Source organism: Panthera tigris, chromosome B3, assembly GCF_018350195.1.
Source record: "Panthera tigris isolate Pti1 chromosome B3, P.tigris_Pti1_mat1.1, whole genome shotgun sequence".
In the NCBI taxonomy this organism is placed as follows: Eukaryota; Metazoa; Chordata; class Mammalia; order Carnivora; family Felidae; genus Panthera; species Panthera tigris.
In genome coordinates this window covers 115,119,552-115,131,723 of record NC_056665.1, presented here as the reverse complement: position 1 = coordinate 115,131,723, position 12,172 = coordinate 115,119,552, and the positions used below count along the sequence as shown (strand labels likewise).

The following is a 12,172-nucleotide window of genomic DNA, read 5'->3' as shown; positions in this document are numbered from 1 at the left end:
AATAAAAAAAAAGTGAAGATAAATGAGATCAAGTGGCAAGTGCCTGAACCTGTTGGACACAAGCCCCTATGGCCATTGATGGACAGCATTTACGTGACTGCTGGGCCATCAGTAGATATCCTGCACCCGCAGCCAGTGGTCCAGGAAGTTTCAAGAGATGAACGGGAGTTGCACAGCAACCCAAGAGCCTTCTTAGGAAGGCAATACTCCTTCAGAGTACCATCTGCCTGTCTGCCGGCTCCTTATTCTTTATTAAACTATCTTCCTTTTCTCATTTTTATGACGGTTATCCTAATAATACTCTAGCTTGGACTTTGGCCAGGACATGTGGAGATAGGAATGATCCTGAATCATTTTTCCCCTTGGGCAATTGTAATGGCTTTAAAAACTTGTTAGGTGGCTAGCGATCCTTGGAGAATTTTTGTTTTCTTAAATAATGATCAAAGATGGTCGGTGAGGCCTGTGCATTGGACGGTGGGCACCTGTGGAAGGTGACAGCAGCAGCAGCCCCAGGCTCCAGTCACTCAGGACCTTGGGGACCACAAGGGACTCCAGCTCTCCTAACTCAGCACTGGCTCTGTGGAGTAGGGGGCCTGGGTTTTGCATTCTGAGTCAGTCTCAGCAAGACGTGGATACAAACACATTCCCAGAGTGAAGAATGTGGTGTGGCTGGTCTTAAGCCAAGGAAACTGGAAGATCTTACCTTACTGTTCTTGAAACTCCAGAATTTTGCGGGGGTTGGGGGGAGACCTATAAACGTTCAGTCTGTGACAAGGCATAGTGTTAGCACCTGCCTCACTCGGTTGTAATGAGGGTTAAGTGAGATGTGTTGAAAGCACTTAGCATGGTGCCTGGCACATCAGGAATGTTCGATAAATGTTGGTTGAAAAGAAGCCAGAGAAACCCAAAGGTGATAGCAGATGACAGAGGCCACTATCTCCTTCTGTCTCACTGGAGAGCAACTTTTATGATCTCATCAGTATGGTATGGTGGTTAAGGGACTGTGGAGCTAGGCTATCTCAGTCCAAATTCCGTCTCTGTCATTATTAGCTGTGCAACCTTAGGCAAGTGGCTTAACTGCCCTGTGCCTCCATTATTTCATCTCTGAAAGGATAGTGAATAAAATAATAGTTTCTACCTGGTTGGATTGTGGAGATTTGTTAAGTCAGCACATGTAAGGCATGTGAGACGATGCCTGGAAACTATTAAATGATATGTAAGTAATAGGTGTTACTCTGAAATGATGTGTGGCTTGAGACCTATAGGAACTTCAGAGTCCTTCCCAGTTTCGTAATCAGACTGAGTTTGCAGTGTAAGTATCTGCTTACATGTCTGCCTTCCCCATTCGACTGTGAATTCTCAAAGAACTCTTGTTATTTATCTCTACCATCGTATTATGATGCTTGCCTGGGTGTCCAACACAGTACTGGCCTTGTTGTAGGGATTCGGTCAATGTGGGTCAACGCAGGTGAGGAGTTGGGCAGGTTAAAGTTAAGAGAAGGGCCTCAGGGACATCACACTAAATAGTCACCAACACAAACTACAAATACCGTTATGCAGGAGAAATCAGGTCCGTGTTTCCTCTTCAGTGTCGACACCAAAAAGAGCCTAGGAGAGTGGGTGGAAAGAAAGAGAAAATTATAATCTGCTTTTATGTGTTTTATTATTATTATTATTATTGTTGTTGTTGTTGTTATTGTTATTGTTACTATTACTACTACTCTATGGTTTTGTGTATGGGTTGTACGTTTCATTTCACGCATGGAAAATGGGGTGCCAATCCATTCTCTTTCCTAAGATTAGAGCCTGGGTGAAATGGCCACAGACAGGAATCCGTAACTCTGAATTTGGCCGGATCTTCTAGGCCGGTTTCTCTACATTTGTGATCTGCTTCATGCCAAGCTCCTTGAGCTAAAAAACAATGTCTTACTTATGCTCGTAACTCCTTCAGCCCCTAACACCTATCACACTCTTTGCCCATAACACGCTCATAGCCATATGTAAATGGACTAAGTTTCTGGAGCCCAGGAAAGCCCTCACTTTCCCCCATTTCCTCCACCCCAAGTTTGTCTGGTCATGTCTTCCCTTCCACTGTCCACCTTACAAAGCCTCTTCTTCCTCCATCCCTGTACTAACATGTCCACTGTTCTTTGTCTTCCATTTCAAATGTTTCAAGTGTCATTTGGGAAACAGAATTCTAGAACTCTGGAGATCGAGGGCTCTTTACACCACGCAGTCCAGCTTCTGACCTGAGGCGGGTCCCTAATGTCTCTCCCCAACTCCATTTCTTGTCTTCCTCCGTGAATATTTGATGCATCCCAATGAGGCATTAGCAATTCCAGAAAATATTCCATGTTCCACCCTCTTAATGCCACACTCCCGGATACCATATTTCCTCTAGAGACTGAACCCAGGAGAGAGATGGAAAAATACTTTGAAAGTGTGTGCATGTGAGGAAAATGCTAAGTGCTCTGTCTGATGGCTTCAATGACAAATTTGCTTTTTTAGAAACTTGACTAGACAGAGTGTGTGTGTGTGTGTGGGGGGGGGTGGGGAATGAAAAGGCAGAAATGTGTTAAGCTTGGCTGAATAATGACCAACAGGGTGAAAAGAAAAGATAACAACCCACCCACAGGATTTCTATCCTCCAGCCCAAGAAAGTTGGCAGCGAAAAGCATTGAAACTACTCTTAATGGAGGGTATGGTTAAAAAAAGGCAACTTTACAGCCACTTGTAGGAAGCAAGACAGGGAAGTTTGTGAAATAAAGAAGATGCCTAAGCATGTGGGATACCACCTCCATCTTGGAAAATAACCAAGATGAGATGATCTTGTTCAGAATCATTTAATTAAAACCGATTCAGCGACTAATTGTCAGTGCTGCTGTCACTGCTTCTGTTACCTTCAGAATCCCCAGGTATGGCTTGGGTAGAGCTCTTCGGAGGAAGGAAGAATAGAGTATTGAAAAGATCCTTGGCTTGTCATCTGAAGATGTGAGCCTAATCCGAGCAGTGCCATTTACCAGTTGTGTGACCTCGGGTAAATCCCTTCATTCTTCCTGGTCTCAATTGCCACACCCCTCAAAGGTGAGTGGTGGTAACTACACAGATGTCACTAGGTTGTTGTGAGGATAAAATGAAATAACTCTGTAAACAGAAGCACCCAGTGCAAATGCAAAGAATTAGTGGCATTCCTTCCTTACTCTTCCTGTGTTGGAAGTTGGTACTTAGGCAGCTAGGAATGCAAAACATGGTCAGTTGTCTGCTGTCTGGTATTATCACTAACTTTGGCTCATCTCTTTCTCTTCTTTCTCCCCAAATTAAGACATTCGCCAGCTGCCTTTCTAATAGGATTTCGTTTTCCTTTGGGAGAGAGGAAATAGACCCAAACTAACCCCACAATTCCATTTTCAGCAGTAAGCAGGGTGCGGTCCCTGATAACTGCCCTGCCTACCCCACAGGGTAGTTGGGAAACTCTTGAATGGTCATACATGAAAGAGCATTTCATAAACTGTGAAGGGCTATCCAGAGAGAAGAAATCTCAAGCAGAGGGCCACATGCCTGAGGGATGAATTCTTGAAAAAAATGAATTACTGTACGTATGTGGCCAGAATCTGAGGGACACGCTGGGGTGAGGAACCAGGTCAGTTTCCAAAATGGCACAGTAGAAACCAGTCATGTTGCATCTGAATTTAGGAGTGCTTTATTTTATTTATTTTTTTAAATATAATGTATTGACAAAATGGTTTCCGTACAACACGGATGCTGGCGAGGATGTGGAGAAACGGGAAGCCTCTTGCACTGTTGGTGGGAATGCAAACTCGTGCAGCCGCTCTGGAAAACAGTGTGGAGGTTCCTCGAGAAATTAAAAATAGAATTACCCTACGACCCAGCAATAACGCTGCTAGGAATTTACCCAGGGATACAGGAGTGCTGATGCCTAGGGGCACATGTACCCCCAATGTTTATAGCAACACTTTCAACAATAGCCAAATTATGGAAAGAGCCTAAATGTCCATTAGCTGCCGAATGAATTTAGGAGTGCTTTAAAACTAGAATCAGCCAACTTCCTTTGGATCATAAGCTGGGATCATGATTTAAGTTTAGGTCATGTCTCCTTCAGTCCTTATCCTCCTTTCTCTCCTACTTATCCCTTCTTAACCCCAGGACAAGTGATAAGTAGAGGAGATTATGATCCCGGAGAATCATACAAATGAGAAAGGAAAGATGTATTCAAGAGTGTTTCCACCTATATTAAAATTGCGCAGGAAGCGGGTGAATTCAGGCTACCCATTCTCACCTCCCCTTGTACCCATAATTCCTTGGCCTCCTTCAATTTTGGTTTCCCTTCGTTCAACTTCCTGTTCCTTTATGAGTGCTCAGTGGCTCAAGTTAACCTCACTGTAACCAAGCGCTAGAGGAACAGAGATGTACAACCTGGCCATGCCCCCATGGAGCTCACAGGACAGTAAGGATGGGAGAAGAGAGAGGTTGTGGGTGTTGGATGCCAAGTGGTTGCTACAAACTAGAAATGGGAGGCGGTGTGTGGGCCAAGTCACTGGGGAAAGTTTCTGGGGCAGATGGGACAGTGGCTCTGCCTTAGAGGCAGGACTTACATAATAAATGTATTGTAGTCCTTAGTTGTTGGGGTTTTTTAAAACACATTTTTTAAAAGACAGCTTTAAAAATGCAATCTGCTGGGCCACCTGGGTGGCTCAGTCGGTTGAGTGTCCGACTTCGGCTCAGGTCATGATCTCACGGTTTGTGAGTTCGAGCCCCACGTCGGGCTCTGTGCTGACAGCTCTGAGCCTTGAGCCTGCTTCGGATTCTGTGTCTCTGTCTCTCCCTGCCCCTCCCCCACTTGTGCTTTGTCTCTCTCTCTCAAAAGTAAGTAAACATTAAAAATTTTTTTTAAATGCAATCTACTGAAAGATCAGGAAGCCGAAAGGGGGGAAAATTGGGAAAATAACCTTCTTGGAGACATTCCTTCACTTACCCAGTACCGGATTCCTCAAAAATATCAGCTAAATAGGGATCATCCCCCCCGCCCCAAAATTGGGGAAAAATTGAAATAATTTGAGATTGAAAAAACCCTCATCATGATAACTTAATTGGACTTACACTTATTTTATGGGCTAGTTTTGGGTAAGAGTATTCACAGGCCTTGGCATCAGACCACTGGGATCAAATCCTGGTTCTGTCACTTATGGCTGAGTAACCTTGGGCAAAATTACTTAACTTCTAATAGTTTCAGTTTCCTCACCTGCAAACTAGAAACTCTAATAGTGCCTCATAGGACACTGGGAAGGATTAAATGACTTATTTGTGTAAAGCACAGTGTCTGGAGCAGAGGAAGCCATTACTTTTAGGGGAGGGGGGCATCATTAGGTCTTTAGAACATAGGGAAGCTAAAAACCTTAGCTTAATCTTGACTTCCTCCTTCAGCTGCATCATTAGAACTTCCTTCCTTTGTTGTACAGTTCTCTCAACCCTTCAGTGAGTGAAAAATCGAGGGAGCTTTCACATCCCTGTATATTTTTCCAGACTTTGCTCTTGGCCAATAAGTATATTTTAGTCCAAATCTCACATGCTCCTTTGGGACTTTTCACCTGATAAACATTACTTGTGTGCTCTTGCGTGTGGTACCCATTCTTCCTACCCTGACCTAGAGCTTCTTTGGATGCATATCTGCTGTGTTAGGCACAATGATGACCCACCAAGGTCAGACAATGGCTATGATTTCATCTGGACCCTGATGACCAGCTTGTAGTCTAGAGCCCAGGGCTTAGCAACTGGCGGAGACCCAAAGGGCAGTTGGAAACCAAAAAACAGTCCAGCCTGATTGTTTTGAGATGCCTCAGGCTAGGCTGCTATAAATGCACTTGCGAAATCAGATAGGAAAAGAGAAAGAGGTCATACAGTTATGTCCCATCTCCCAATTTTTTGGCTCAAGAGTTTGCTAGTCTACCTCCAGTTAAGTTAGTGTTTATAAGAATCTCCTGGGATGTTTGTCCAAATGTAGTCTCCTAGGCATCATCCCCAGATCTACTGAATCAGAATCTGGGATTGGGCTCTGGGAATTAGTACTTTAACAGTTACCCCAGATGTTTGTAATATGGGTGCTTCCATGACTACACTCTGAGAAACTTTCTCTCCCAGCATGTGAGGCTGGGAGGAGAGGTTGTCCAAGAGGAACCCCCCCACTTCAACAGCAGCACCTCTGATTTGACTGCTATGCTTAGTTATACTTCACTGTAGGCTTCCTTCTTGACACAAATTTCTTCAGCTTTAAGAAATTGTTTGTGATATTCATTGGTATGGAAAGAACACTGGATTTGGAGCATAGGTGGCCTGGATTCAAATCCCTGCTCTGCCATTTACCAGCTCAAAGGAAACCGAGGGGCTGCTTGGGAAGAAGCCAAATATTTTCCCTCTCCTCTCTGTTCCCAACACTCAGACGAATCTCACCTGGCCTCAGCTTGGTTATATGACTTTCTCAAAAAGCCCACTGTCCCCAGCAAGCTCTCCCACCTGCACCTGTATATGTGGTGTGGTGGGAAAAACACATGACCTCTGGGGTCCCAGACACCGGAGTTAAAATCTTGTGTGATTAAAAGTGTGACTTGGGCAGGTTGCCAATCTCTCTGTGTCATTTCCTCATGTAAAGATAATTCTACTTCATCAGGCCATTTTTAGGATCCAGTGAAATGATGTGTGAGTAGTACCTTTATGAAAACTGGCTTATTCTACAGTGTAAGTTTTTGTCATCAGCTTAGAGCCTGCCACGCTCACATTCAAATCCAATGAGCATGTAGAGTTTTGATTATGGATAAAGAATCATTCTCTGCCCTTGTGTGACTTTAGTTCCCCCTACGAATTGAATCCATGACAATCCTGTGCTGTGATGTGGCTCCACTGATCTCTTTGTTTCTTCCACCAGTTCTTCAGAGCTGAGTGGGACAAGAGTTTCCCCACATTCAGCAGCAAGAAAGGGGACTTTCTTCTTGGGCAGGAGTCTGGTCTGAGCATCTTCCAAACTGTAACATTATGATGCCATTCTCCTGCCAAACCCATTTTCTGATTCTGGACTTGTTTGATAGAGAAACCATTTGAGGAAGGCTCCAGAAGCTAAGGCTGTGACGGGGCCAGCAGAGCGAGCAATTTTCAATAGTCATTCTTCTTTCTCTCCCCTTTTCTTAAGAACCTTTACTAGGCAGGGCCTCCTCCTGTCTCCTTGTGCACTTCCTGATGATGGAATACACAGTAAGCGTCCTTGGAGAGCACCAGTTCACTGGGAGCAGTCCCCAGCCAGATCTACCCATCTTCATGGCTGAGCTCCATCTTCCCTTTCAGGCTGTCCTCCTCCTTCCCTCCCAGCCATCACCATAGCAACACAGTGGTGTAAAAGATAAAAGAGCTAAGGCATCTAAATATAGTCTGAGTCTCAACACTTCCAGCATGGAGTCTAAAACCTTAGGGGTGACAGTTAGAAGCATCCAAGGGATGAGTGGCAGCCAGGAGGGAGGATGAGTCAAAGGAAGGGTCGAGGATAGAAGAGAAGGGCAGGGAATAGTGATTTACTGAGCCTGCTGCTGTGTCTTCTCATTTAGCCTGCACACCACCCGATGTGGATGTTATCATCTCCATGTTACTGCTGAAGACACAGAAACTCAAAGAGATTAGGAACTTGGCCAAGGTCACACAGCTGTAAGCATTAGAGCTAAGATTTTAACTCCGGTGTCTGGGACCCCAGAGGTCATGTGTTTTCCCCACCACACCACATATACAGGCGCAGGTGGGAGAGCTTGCTGGGGACAGTGGGCTTTTTGAGAGAGTCATATAACCAAGCTGAGGCCAGGTGAGATTCATCTGAGTGTGTTGGGAACAGAGAGGAGAGGGAAAATAATTTGGTTTCTTCCCAAGCAGCCCCTCTGTCTCCTTGAGGGCCGAGGGGATCAAGCGTTGGTGAGACTGCATTTCCCAGGTGCGTGATGACACAGAGAGGGAGCGGAGGCCTTTATGATGCCCTAAAATGGAACTGAAACCAGTACAACAAAGGGCATGATTAGAATGCTCGCTGGGATTCACACCGTCACTCATTCCCTCATTCAGTCATTCAACAAATAGTTCTATTACGCGCCTGTACTTAAAACAAGTACCGCCCTGCCCTCCTACTGCTTAGGACAGTGGGGAAGACAAATGAGGCAATAATTACACGCTTGATTGATTCTTCACGACGGTGATGTGGACAACGAGTACGTAAACGAAGAACCTCACGTCCCTGATGGTATCAGTGGAGGGGAAATATAGATGCTCTTACAACGGAAGAAAATCCTCTTGATCAGTTTTTGTCTTTGTTTTTTTTTCCCTCTTGATCAGTGTTAAAGGTGATGTGCATTTTCAAGGTGAACAGGGGGGCTATCCTCGTAGCTTAGCCTCGACCGGGGGCCTGTGTGGTCAGCGCCCCCTGTTCCCTGACTTGTATCTTCATAGTAATCACGAAGTCCGTACAAATGAGCCTTTCAAAACTCAACAAACTGGACCCGAATGAAAGCCCACAGGAAGAACACGTATCACGTCTTCTTCCTACGGCCCTTGGCATCACTGGCATAAGACCAAGCGTGTGGCACGTACACAGGGTGAGTCAAGCTATGGTACTGGCTCCTGAGCGTTAGCGGGAGCGGCGCTGGGAAGTGCCTGTGAATTAAGCAGGGGCGAGGGAGGAGGGAGAAGCGATCAAGGTGGTGAGTGTCTGTGGATCCAGAGCTTTTCCAGACTACCTGCAAGGCAGCCAGTGTGGGGGCTGCCGTATGAATGAGTTAGAATTAGATAATCTAATGTGTGTGGAGCCCTTTAGCTCTTCAGAGAAATGCTGTCTAAATACATAGTATTCGCATCAAAGATAATGATACGGTACTCTATTTATAGTGTGTGCTCCTACCTACCTGCCAGCTCTTTCCCAGGGATGCCGTACAGATGAATGGGCAAGATCTGGAGAATGTGCTTTGGAATCCTTGATGAAAGGCCCTCCAGGCAGACGCAGAATCTTAAATGTATTATATTACTGTCACTGTTGATATGTTTTCTTTGATCACCCCGGAGTGTCACCGCCTTCTGTTTCAGGTGAACGGCTCTGCCTGACTGTTTCGTGCCCCGAATGTCGTCAGAAAGGCAGCTGCCCACAGATGTGCGGTATAAACAAACGTGTCTTTAACCGAGGGTTCCAGAGGTGTTCTGGGCTGGCTCCTGTCAGCTGGTCCTTGTGCCTCTGTGAGGCCAGGCTTTCCCAAGCCCATTTTATTTCCACCACCGGGACAGAAGGGTGCACGTGTTGTGCTGGAAATGCGTATTGACGGCAAACCTTCCAGCCCTGAACAGGGTTGAGAGGCGGCATTTGGAGGCAAAACAGATGTGCAGTGAAAGGGAAGCAGACTCTCTCCCACTGCCAAGCTGGGCTGGGCCAGCCAGCCAGGCCAACAGAGTGAGGGAGGGCAATCAGGGGAAGTCATTGGAGTGGGGGCTTCAGAAATTGGCACTGATTGGGACTACAAGGTCAAATTCTTGCATCTCTGGGAAAAGAAAAGGTGTGGATGCGGGGCTTAGCCGTCAAGAGGAACAGCCAGGATCAGGCTAGGTGGAAGTGAATTGAAACGCTTCCTCCGCTTACCTGACCTCTTGTGGAGAACTTCTCCAAGGTTGAGGAGCCTTCAGTAGGACAGATTGGCACCATTGTTTCCTCCACACAAACCCCTGTGGGGACTCGAACAAGACCCTCTCTCTTCATGAAATATGGGGTGGGATAAAAATATGTAAATGAACAGCCTCAGCCCCAGGAGAGAACAAAAAGAAGCGTTGGATAGTAGGCAAGGCTGCCCTCTGAAAGGCATTCAGTAACACTGGGGAGGGCAGGTGCTGGGGCGAGATGATCCCCGTTTGTGAACAGCCTTCCTAAAACAGGCTAAGATCAATATGCAGTGATGTGAAGTGACGAATGGTATTGAGGGGATGCTGAGTCCTCTCCAGTCCTCTCCTTTGTCTATAATTGTTCTTCAGGCCAACCATGGAGTTTGAAAATGCCCTGCCCTTGTCAAACTTCCAACCATTGCACCCTCTTCTGACCTTATCCTGGAGACTAGGGAAGGAATAATCCTTTTTAAAAATATTTTTTTAAATGTTCATTTATTTATTTTGAGAGAGAGCACGTGAGCAGGAGAGGGGAAGAGAGAGAGAGAGGGAGAGAGAGAATACCAAGCAGGCTCCATGCTGGCAGCGTAGAGCCTGATGTGGGGCTTGAACCCACGAACTGTGAGATCATGACCTAAGCTGAGATCAAGAGTCAGACTCTTAACCAACTGAGCCACCAGGTGCCCCGGGAAAGAGTAATCCTTTTACTGGTCGCTCCAGTTATTACTTAAACAACAGACCATCACCAAACTAAGCGACATTTCTGACTGCTTATTATGTGTCAGTTTCCATGCTACAAACTTTACTTCATTGTCTCAATCCTCTCAAAACCCTTATGAGGTGGGTTTTATTATCATATCCACTTCAGACAAGGAAACCGAGACTCATAGAGACTAAGTAATTTGCCAGGTCCTAAAACTCTTGCATCCTGAATCCAGATACAGTAAAACCTTGGTTTGTGAGCATAATTCATTCTGGAAACATGCTTATAATCCATAGCACTTGTATATCAAAGTGAATTTCCCCATAAGAAATAATGGAAACTCAGATGATTCATTCTACAACTCAAACATATCCATGTAAAAATGATGACAATACTGTAATATAATACAAAATATAAAGAAAAATAAATTAGCCGTACTTACCTTTGAAAACCTTCGTGGCTGGTGTGAGAGAGACAAGAGACAGGAGGGATTGTGGGTAGGACAGCTTTCACTGTCACGGAATCACTGCTATCTATTGGCTCAAAGGGATCTTTCTTTTCATGCAACTTTAACAAGGAACTTATCCAATGACACTTGGTCTTGCCTTCTTTTGAGGATTTTGTGGAAATGTGACATTGCATTGATGATCACCCACAATCCTGCAGCAAGAGAGAGAGAACCATTGGTTCATTTATGATCATGTGACATTCGGTGTCATGTACTACTTCTGTTGCAGGACATGGCTCGTTTATCAAGTTTAAGTTTATTAGAAATGTTTGCTGGTCTTGCGAAACACTCACAGAACAAGTTACTTGCCATCTAAGATTTTACTGTATCTCTGACCGTAGGGCCCACGCTCTGAACCACTAAATGACAGAATGAATGATTATTTTCATGGCATCAGTCACCGGAAGGAACAATGGAGAATATACTCAAATGAAGTCATGACTGAGTAATTGAAGTGACAGCAGAGCCAGGTTCTAGCCAAGGTGACTCCTTTCATGCATGTGTTGAAGGCCAGGAAGGGAGTTTAGACTTGCTTGGGAAGGGAAAGGAGAGTGATTAAAGTGACCTTTTCATAAGAATATCCCAGTGTCTGTGCTCTGAAGGGAACTGAGTTGTATGGGCAAGAATGGAGTCAGGGAGACCAGCCTTAGCTCTGCCACAGCACTTGGATGAGTGTCATCACATGGGAAGTGTTAAGGGTATAGGCTCTGCAGTCAGTCCTTGGCTCAAATTCTGGCTCCCCCACTTGGTAGTATCCATTATTCATTCATTCATTCATTCATCCATTCATTCACTGAACAAACAAACATATAGTGGGTACCATCTATGTGCCAAAGATAGTTTAGGTGCTGGTAAATCAGATGGTCACAGTTTTTGCCCTCATGGAACTTGCATTAGGTTGAGGGAAACAGGCCATATACAGATAAACAAATAACTAAACAAGATAGAAACAAAACAGGGTGATTTGATGGGTAGTAGCTGGAGAGCCAGTCACACTGGGTGGACAAGGAAGTAACATTAAGCTGAATATCTGGAGGAGGAAAGCTCCAGGCAGAGGAAACGGCTATTGCAAAGGCCCTGGAGCAGGAATGAGGTTGATGGGTTTGAGAAAGCAGAAGGCAAACACAGCTAGGATAGAGTATCAACTGTCTTGGAGGAAGAACGGTAGAAGGTGAGCTGTGGGGAAGCAAGGTTGAGTTTTGCAGGCTTGATTAGGTTCTCAGTGTGGTTTTGGAGCAGGAAGCCCAGCGGTTAGCATTGCCTGGGAACCTGTTTGAAAT

General features: G+C 45.3%; 1 protein-coding gene across 4 annotated transcripts in view; it reads left to right on the top strand.

The window, feature by feature from the left end:
• The window catches only part of SLC8A3 (solute carrier family 8 member A3), a 145,294-nt gene that overhangs the window by 98,425 nt on the left and 34,697 nt on the right, over nt 1-12,172 (top strand). Inside the window, exon 1 of one of the 4 annotated variants that reach the window (XM_042990010.1) lies at nt 8,365-8,636. The exons of the other annotated variants lie outside the window; for them this stretch is intronic. The gene's annotated coding sequence lies outside the window, so the exon portion shown is untranslated. Of the gene's footprint in view, nt 1-8,364; nt 8,637-12,172 lie in introns of those variants that run through there. 4 annotated transcript variants of the gene reach the window in all.